Raw genomic sequence first — 10,381 nt, 5'->3', positions numbered from 1 at the left:
AACTGATTTATACTATTCTCCGATAGATGGTATTGTGTGTGAGTTAAATCACGCTATTGTCTTGTTCTTATGTAAAATTAAAATTTATAGTAATTTTGGTAGTATTTAGTTAGTTACACTTTACACTAATAGATGGCGCTGAGTGTATACTGAATCAAGCTATTATTTGATATTGCAAATAATTAATACGAATGTTAATTTTATTTGTTTTATCAATTTATACTTTTCGCCGATAGATAGCGCTTTAGGAAAGATAAATCGCGCTATCGTTTGGACATTAAAATGTGGCAAGAACGTCTCAGTCAGATAAAAGCGTTACTTATGGAAGATATTCCAGAATGTGACGAAACATCAGATGTAGACTTGCCCGACGAAAAAAACGCCCGCGAGGTACAAAAACCCTCTAATAGCAATTTTAATAAAAAAATTGAGGCATCATTAGAAGAATATCTGGAGCCAAGATGATACGATGTTGACCTGATACGGTATATGAGGCAGAAGAGGATGAAATGAAAATCCATGTACAGAATCAGAACAAAAGGTAGCTGCATATTCTATTCCCAAAATTGTTCAAAATAACATACAAAGAAAACCGCGGTGTCAGCTCATACAACATAAAAAAAAAACACTATTGAGCCTAATCGTAAATGGAAAAAACGTAATGTGGAAACGTATTTACCAAAATAGTCAGTAAACTCAGGGGTAGTTGACGAATATTTTGCTGAATGCTACTACGCCGACTGGTATTTTTCTAGCCCTAATTAGTCTCATAGAAAATCTTGTAATCAAAGTAACTTATATACAACACAAAAAGCTAAAATTCTTAACTTGAAAAAGAAGAGCTACTTGCCTATATGGGGACAACAGCCGGCCTTCATAGACAGATCATTATGCTTCGGCACCTGACTTGAATAACCCCCTAATATGTAAAACTTACAGCACTTTTGACTCATCTTCATTGCAATTGAATAAACGTTTTCTTATTATTATTATTTATGGAATCATATTTGAAAAGACATCTGTAAAAGACTTCAGGAGATCCATTGCTCAAGGTTTAATTTCCGAAAAGCCGCCGCAATTCGGAGTCGGTGGCCGCTACTTTAAGAGCGTTAACTCCGATTTTCGGTCGTACCTAATTCTCACCCTAGTAGACAGGCAGTAACAAGTTTAGTGAAAAAGTTTGAGTCTACATATTTGTTGAGTGAAGTTGCCGTGCCAGTGAGACTAGCGTTTGGTCAGTGTCGAAAATATCGCTGCCGTTGAAACCTCCGTAGCAAGTGATCCAAATCAGTCAATTCCATGGCGCTCTGATAAATTGGGCATCGCCAAGGCCACTTTAAGGTGAATTTTGCGGAATGATCTTACTTTACACCCATACAAGATCAGAGGGCTTAGCCAAGTTGACATTCTACAATCGTAATCGCTAAAAGAAAACTAAACAAATGTATGGGCATGACGTCATCTCAACGCTAAGTCACGTGATCAAAACAAACGAATAGAAAAGTCGTAGACAAGTTGACAATCGTTTAAAGTGATAGAATTGAATATAATCGTTTCTACAACGATAATCGCTAACTCCATACAAAATGGTAGCCAAGTTACAGTTTTGACAAGCGCTGATGAAACGATGTCGAAGTTTTTGATCGATAACTAAGCAATTTTAGAGACTCAATAGTTAACGCTAAAAAAATGGCGTCTTACATGGTGATCGACAAGTGTTTTGTTTGTTAAACTTATTTTTTTCTATTATTACCTTTTAAAATGCATACTTTAAATATGTGGTGGTGTGCTCATAATGAAGAGGTGTGGCTTAGGCGGCAAAAAAGAGACAAAAATCGTCAGTGCATAGAAAACATACGCGAAATGCCGGCAACATTATTTGTGCAGCAATTTCGGCAAGACAAAACAACCTTTGAAGCTCTTTGTCATGAACTCCGACACAAGACTTCGTGTAAAGGTATCAAAGAGATTCCCCTCAATGTTAAGGTAACTGCTTAATAATCTTATTGATAATTTATTTATTTATTAAGGACACACCACATGTCATTATAAAAACATATTCAGAATTAACATAAAGTGTGTGACTCTTCAAGACAGCCACAACAGTTATTTACGTTACAGTTATATAATAATAACATAAACAATATTTTTACAATAATAAAAGTTACTCACAATAGAATATTGTATTTGATATTTATTTTTTAACGTAACTATGATAAATTTCATTTCCTTAATTGTTGTGTGTTTGTAGTTATTGTGCACTTTTAGTTTCCTAGCAACAGGATCCTATCAGCGAATTGTTGGGGTTTCTCAGCATCTTGTCCAACGGACAGCTAGTCGGTGCATAAGACAAGTCATTGATGCTTTGAACCACTCTGCTATCATGGAAAAATGGATCAAGTTTCCGAAAGCACGACAAGACAGAGCATTTATAAAACAAGAGTGAACATTTAAAGTAACAATATTTAATTTATGAAATAAATTTAATAAACATAACATTTTAATTTACAAGGTTCCAAAGATTTGGCCTGCCTGGTGTAATTGGGTGCATATATTGCACCCATATAGCTTTGATAAAGCCCAACCATGAAGAGCATCTTTTTTATAATAGAAAAGGATATCATTCCTTAAATGTTCAAATGGTAGATATAAAAATTATTTATATTGTACGGCATGTTACAGTGAGATATCAGTCTTAATAGAGGTTTTATTTTCAGGTTTGTGATAGTAATCTTTTAATTTTAAATGTAAATGCAAAGTTTGGTGGAGCTACACATGATTCACATATATGGTCTTCTAGTAGAGTTGAATGATATATGCGTGAACTTCATCAAAATAATGAGCAAGTATGGCTCTTAGGTAGGTATTTATAATAATAAAAAGATCTAATCTAAAGGAGTTTAATTGTGACTAACCAAATTTTAAAATAATTTTCAGGTGACTCTGGATATCCACAACGCCCTTGGCTTATGACACCTAACCTCAATGCAGTTGAAGGTTCTAGGGAAGACCAATACACTCGATTGCATGTGCAAGCCCGTAACTGTGCCTAGCCAAGTTACATTCGTTTCATATCCAATCTCTTTCTACAATCGTTAACGCTACGGCGTAAGCGAGATAGAAATAGATATATAGAAAAAGTTGCTAGCCAAATTGACACGAGTGATTCGATTGCTCATTCTACAATGAACTTAGAAAAAACCTACACTTTAGGCGCTGACTCCACGAGCGAGAGAATCACGGTGATATTATCGTCGTGCCACGTAAGGTGCGTTGGGGTAAGATCGGCGATGGGGTAAGAACGACGAAATCAAATTTCCGTTATATACGGCAATATTTTTGAATGCTAGCCACATTGTGCGCCACGTCATTATGTTCTGCCCCGCCCCCCAGTTACCGCCAGTCGCTCCGACAAAGTGGACGTGTACTACGCGTGGATAGAGAAAACAAGGTAAGTTTCACAAAATATAAGTCTGTCCGGTCTTTCACCTTCATTTATATTAATTCATATTTGGAATGATCTAGCTTAATTTGGTATTATTTTACGCAAATACTAAGTTTTATGTAGTGATTAACCGATAGAGCTGATAAACAGAGATCTACCATCTCGGTAAGCTGAAATCCGGTGTTTCCCCTCTCGAGTGAAGATCGGACAAAAATATCCGGTCTAAACCCGTTTCGAAATTGGTAGTGATTGTCAAACTTTTATATTTTTAATAAACGTTTAAGTATTAAATTAAAAGTATATCTATGAATCAGCATGGATTTTATACACATATTTTCATATTTTGTACAATTATTTCTAGTTTTCAATTGTTTAAATAGTAATAAATATCATAACCATCTTCTTTAAACGTGGGCTATTTAAAATGTTTGCTAGAGCATTTTGCCCTAGCTTTTCGTCAGGGGCCATATTACGTACTTATATCAACAAATCTCTTACAGATGCCACGTAAATACTCCCGCACCTCTTCGCGGGCCACTTCGTATACTAAAGAAGCGCTTCAGTTAGCCATACAAAAAATAAACAATAAAGAGCTCACCTATGCAGCCGCTTCAAAATTGTATGGCATACCTAGATCAACACTTAGTGATAGAGTCCTGAAGAAAACAGCAGTAGTAAGTAATACCCTTGGCCGACCGACAGCAATCCCAATGACGTTAGAATCTAAACTAGCAAACTGCCTACGAATAATGGAAAAGTGGGGCTGGGGGTTATCAAGAGAAGAGGTGCTGGATGTCACACAGGATTTTATAAAAAGAAATAAAATACAAAGCCCCTTCAAAGATGACAGACCAGGAGCGGACTGGTGTATTTGTTTTCGTCATCGACACAATTTGTCCATAAAAAAGCCGCAACCTGTAGAATACCTTAGAAAAAAAATGACAGATCCGTTTATTATTCATGAATATTTTACTCTTCTCGAAAAGACACTTCACGAGTTAAATGTATCGAATCCTAAGCAAATCTGGAATCTCGATGAAACTTCAGTTTGTCTCGATCCAACAAAAACTAAAGTTGTAGGTGCCAGAGGGGAGCCTTGTACACGAACAACGCATGGAAGCGCGAAAGAAAATATTACAGTGTTGACTACTGTAAATGCAGCCGGACAGAAATTAGACCCCTTGATTGTATTCAAAGGCAAACATATGTACGAACAGTGGATGTTACAGGATCCTGAAAAATACGATTTCAATCTTGCGTATGCAGCCAGCAAACGAGGCTGGATGGAAACTAATATTTTTTATGATTACATGTTAAAAGTAATTATACCTAATTTGGGTGAAGACAGGCCTGTATTATTACTATATGACGGACACGTCAGTCATGTCGATGACAAAGTGGTAGCTTTAGCAGTAGAGAACAATATCACCATATTGAAGTTTCCTGCACACACATCACATCTATTGCAACCGCTAGACTTGGCTGTGTTCAAATCATTTAAACTAATTTGGGATAAAAACCTTGTAAAATGGTAACGACAGAATGTTGGTATCAAATTATGAAAACAAAGTTTTGCTGAAATGTTTGCCAAAGCGTGGCAGGAAACTAAACCAGAAGTCATACGAAATGGTTTCAAAAAGGTGGCATTTACCCTTTTAATCCTGCGATTATACCAAAGTACAAATATGATCCAGCAGCTTATGCGCGATGGCAAAGGCACATGGCTATAGTTACTTTTGAACAACCGAAAACTCTAACACTGATATGTGTAGATAAAATTAATGAAATAATGATGAATAACAACTCTATTCCTATTCTAAATAATAATATTGCTTACTCTGAAATGTCAGATTCATCTACTTTAAAACATGGAAACAGCTCTCTACAACCACTGACAACTTTCGAACAATTGCTTCTAGAAAAAGTTTCGCAACATCCTCAAAACTCTAAGAACAATATAGCTGTTAAGTTAAAACGAGTCGCGAAAGGTGCAGAAGTGATTACAAAATCTTTCCTAGAAAAGCAGCAAGAAATAGAATTAACAATGGAAAAAGAAATGCAGAAGACCAAAAAACGGAAACCAAAAACAGTACTTCAATCTAAAAATGATGCATTTGATTCTGCACCAGGACCGTTTAAAATTGAAGATAAAAACTGTAACGACTGCATCAGTATTGACTAAAAATAACAAGACTGACGTGTATGTTTCTAAAAAAGGCAAGGGAATAGGTAAAAAAACACGTACTGGCAAGGAAAATGATATGAAAGTGGACAAGTATGCTAAACAAAAGGGGAAAAAAGCAATACATAAATTAGATAATAAATCTGATCAAAGAACATCTACAAAGACAGCTCTAAAAAAGCGAAAAAGATCAAATAGCAGTGTTACCACAGTTGAAAGTGTTGAGATGAGTGTGCATAGTGATTCTGACTTATTAGATTGTTTAAGCGATATATTATCTGACTGTGATATATGGACTGACTTTAATTATTATAACGGAGACAAGACTGACTTAGAATTAGAAGCAGGAGGACAACAAATTGAACAAATAGTTGAAGGAATGCATGACGTTGATTCTTTAGATGTTAACTTATCCTTACGTACTACGGCATGGTGCGGCAAATATACCACATCCGATTTATTACGCTGCTCTTCAGGAACTATCTCCATGTGATTAAGATGTAAGTACTCTTTTGTTACTTCTGTATACAGTTTTTTTAATTCTTTATTTTTTAATAATCTTTTTTCTTTCTTACAGATTGGGTTTGCATTACGAAAGGGAAGTTTCACTATATAACGTCCGTGATCATCTATGGTAACGGTGTTTCTAAAAATCTCCTCACACTTCTGTTCATCACCAGTAAGCATCTTCTTCTTAACAGAAAGATCGTCTGATTCTAACTCCCAGAACTTTCGCAAACGATCATTGTCATTACACTGGGTATGCATATTGATGATGACACTATTAGCTTGGCACGACTCAGAATCAACATGATCTGAATGAATTTGACCAGATAAGATCCATCCCAAATGAGTGTTCTGGGCTACAGGACACCCGGCCCTCGACTAAAATCTGGCTATATACTTCTGCACCAAGTAACAAGTCTATCTTATCTGGTACGTCAAACTTCGGGTCAGCTAACTTTAACTGAGCTAATGCTGGCCACAATTGAACATTTACCTTCTTTGCGGGAAGAAAAGATGTCAGCTTGGTAAGAACATGGGCTTTGACGACCAAAGTGATCTGAGGATTATGAATTGACTTTAGCTTGATTTCAACGACTGACGCAGAAGCTAAATAATCATTCCTACCCCCAATTCCAGAAATGTAGACCTTGTTGGGAATCTTTTTCAGTCCAAGAGCTTGGACAGTAGTGTTGCACATCGATAGTCAACTATCGATAGACTATCGATAGTTAAGGTATAAGCGATACTATCGATAGACTATCGATAGTATTGTCACGTGTCAATCCTGTTTCCTCACGATGTTTTCCTTCACCGCCGAGCACGAGATGAATTATGAACACAAATTAAGCACATGAAATTTCAGTGGTGCCTGCCTAGATTTGAACCCGAAATCATCGGTTAAGATGCACGCGTTCTAACCACTGGGCCATCTCGGCTCGGATGAAGACTGGCAGGAGGTTAATGAAAATAACCCTCCTCTTGTTGAAGAAATGGTGGAAGAACAAGAAAGCCAAAGCAGAGTTCCTTGTGGTGCTATTTTCAGCACATTATTGGACAAAAGAAAACTGATTTGGAAAAAGAGAAACATGGAATTTGATGAGGATAAAATTACATTCTTAGGCAGGTCAGCCTTTCCTTCAGAAATATCCCAGCTTGAAACTCCATACTTACCAATGTTTCAAATATTTTTTGGATGATGATTTTATTCAAAAAATTGTTGATCAAACTAATTTATATATCATGCAAAAAGATACCAACAGCAAAATAACCTATACTGCGTTAGATATCAAGAAGTTTTTTGGGATATTATTATTCATGTCTGTGCAAAGATTTCCAAATACCAGATCATATTGGTCTCCTGCCTTTGGTTATGGTCCAGTTTTATCCACTATGCCAGTCAACAAATTTGAAAGAATCAAGCTCTCATTGCACTTTCAAAATAATGATGATCACAAACCTGTTGGCCATCCCAATCATGACAGGTTATTTAAAATACGTCCAGTTATTGAGCACCTCAGAGCAAAATTTTCTACTGTACCAATGGAGCAAAGATTATCAGTCGATGAGCAGATGTGTGCCACAAAAGTGGCTCATTTTTTGAAACAATATCTGCCTAATAAACCCAACAAATGGGGGTTTAAATTGTATGTACTGTGTGATTTATCAGGATATGCTCATACATTTGAATTGTATTCAGGACAGGAAAATACAGGAAGACCAGAAGGAGAGCCTGATATAGGAGCCACAGGGAATGTAGTCATTCGTTTGCTAAGAGGCGTGCCAAGATATCAAAATCACATAATTTACTTTGACAATTTTTACACATCATTGCCCCTGGTTCATTATTTAGCCAAGCAAGGAATTCTATCAGTGGGTACTGTACAACAAAATCGGATACCTAACTCAAAATTACCAGACAAAAGGGAGTTTATGAAAAAGTCTGTACCACGAGGAAGTCATGTCTACATTTGATGGTGTTGATATGTCTTGTCTCACCTGGAAAGACAACAAAATGGTGACACTTTTATCAACATATGTGGGGTCAACACCAGTATCTAGTGTCACTAGGTTATGACAAGGCAAAGAAGGAAAAGGTTGAAATTCCATGTCCAAAAATTGTCTTAGAATACAACAAACATATGGGGGGAGTTGATTTAATGGACAGTTTTTTGGGGAGGTTCCATATTCCTTTGAGGTCGAAAAAATGGTATTTACGCATATTCTTTCATATACTTGATCTTACAGTCATAAATTCTTGGATTATTTACAAAAAAAATGCAATCATTCGAAATATACCAAAAAAGGATATGCTTTCCATGGGACAATTTCGTAATTAATTAGCTCAAGTTTTGTGCTCAATAGGATCTAACACAGAGGTCAGAAGAGGACGTCCTAGTTCCAGCTTTGTGGAAAACGAAATCCAGGCAAAAAAAAAGAGAGGACCTGCAGTTGTTCCGCCACCAAAAGACCTAAGAATGGATGGCAGTGACCATTGGCCACAAGTTGGCATTTCTCTGCGATGCAAATACCCACATTGTAAAGGCTATTCAAAAATAAGCTGTATCAAATGTAAGGTTAACTTATGCCTGAACAAAAACAATAACTGTTTTGTTCATTTTTACCAAAATTGAAGGTATAAATGAAAGGTATTAGTGACTTAATTTATTATTTCAATTTTGTACTAAGCTCATATGTTCATTCTGCATAATGATGGAAGTTTACATCAAACCATTTTTAATAATAAAAAAAATACTTCTATAAATCAAAGATTTTTTAAATTATTTTTCCCATTACCTAGAGGTCTAATAACATGTGTATGTTTTTTTTTACAAAGAAATATTAAATTATGCAATGAAGGGTTAAAAACTTTTCTCCTGGTCAGGATGATATTGTAACAAAGAGATTTATTATGTCTAATTCATTTAAATTATTCGATCCTAAGGGATCGAATAATTTAAATTTACTAAGCCCTATTGTAATTCAGCCTAAAATCATTTTACAAAAACTCTGGCAACAAAAACTAGATTGGGATCAGCCAGTTTCACGCGAAATAAAAGATGATGGGTTGAAATTTGCTAATAACCTCCAATTACTTTCAAATTTTCAAATTCCTAGGTTAGTTCTTTGCGACTTGCCTTCTAGAATAGAGTTACACTCGTTTAGTGATGCATCCCAAATTGCATATGGTGCATGTATATATGTAAAATCAACCGACGCGAAAGGTAAATCTATAGTCAAATTATTATGCGCAAAGTCAAAAGTTAGTCCGTTAAAACCAACAAGTATACCCCGTTTAGAACTTTGTGCAGCTCTGCTCGCTGCTAGGCTGTGCAAATCCGTGGTAGATTGCTTGCGATATAAGCCGGACAGATTAGTTCATTGGTGTGATTCAAGTGTGGTAATAGGATGGATCAATAGTGATTTGACTAAATTAAAAACGTTTGTAGGTAATCGTACTAATGAAATATTAGAATTAACGAAGCCCTCGTCGTGGCGATATGTACCTACCACATCTAACCCTGCAGACTTAATCTCGAGAGGTGTTCATTCTCAGCTTTTAATGTCAATGGAACAATGGAATTGGTCTGGGCCTACTTTTTTAATTAACAATGAGTTAGAGTGGCCAGTATTAAACGTAGATAAGTCAATTGAATATAAATAAAGGCTCATACGCCTATAATTAATGAGCCTATATTAGATTTTAATAAATATTCATCCTTTAATAAGCTTCAAAGACTATTTGCATTTGTCCAAAGGTTCATATTTAATGTAAGAAATTCAAAGAATAGGCGTACAGGAATATTAAATGTAGATGAGTTGCGTAATTCTTTTCACTCCCTGTGTCTTATCTCTCAGCGGGACTAATTTCCAGTAGAATATGAATTGTTAAAGGAGAGTAAATTTCTTAAAAATAAATCAAAGATTTTATCGCTCTCACCATTTATGGACAAAAATAATTTAATTCGTGTTGGAGGTCGAATTGATGCCTCCACTTATGCTTATGAGAAAAGGCACCCAATATTACTGCATGCTACTCATCGGCTAACAAAATTATACTTTGAAAGGGAACATATTTCAACAACTATTGCTGGCTATTGTGCGAGAAGTAGTGTGGCCAATAAATGGTAAACATTTAGCTAGGCGCACAGTTAACAATTGTGTGAGAAGTAGGCGTTTACGGGGTCAAACGCTATGTCCTAAAATGGGCGACTTGCCCCCTCAGCGCATAAACCCAGGCTTTCCCTTCT

General features: G+C 36.0%; 1 pseudogene; it reads left to right on the top strand.

The window, feature by feature from the left end:
• The first annotated feature begins 282 nt into the window (after positions 1-282).
• LOC125072225 lies at positions 283-4,012 on the top strand (annotated as a pseudogene).
• Positions 4,013-10,381: the final 6,369 nt, after the last annotated feature.

This window comes from Vanessa atalanta, chromosome 21, assembly GCF_905147765.1.
Source record: "Vanessa atalanta chromosome 21, ilVanAtal1.2, whole genome shotgun sequence".
Taxonomy (NCBI): Eukaryota; Metazoa; Arthropoda; class Insecta; order Lepidoptera; family Nymphalidae; genus Vanessa; species Vanessa atalanta.
This window is presented reverse-complemented; position numbering and strand designations above follow the sequence as displayed.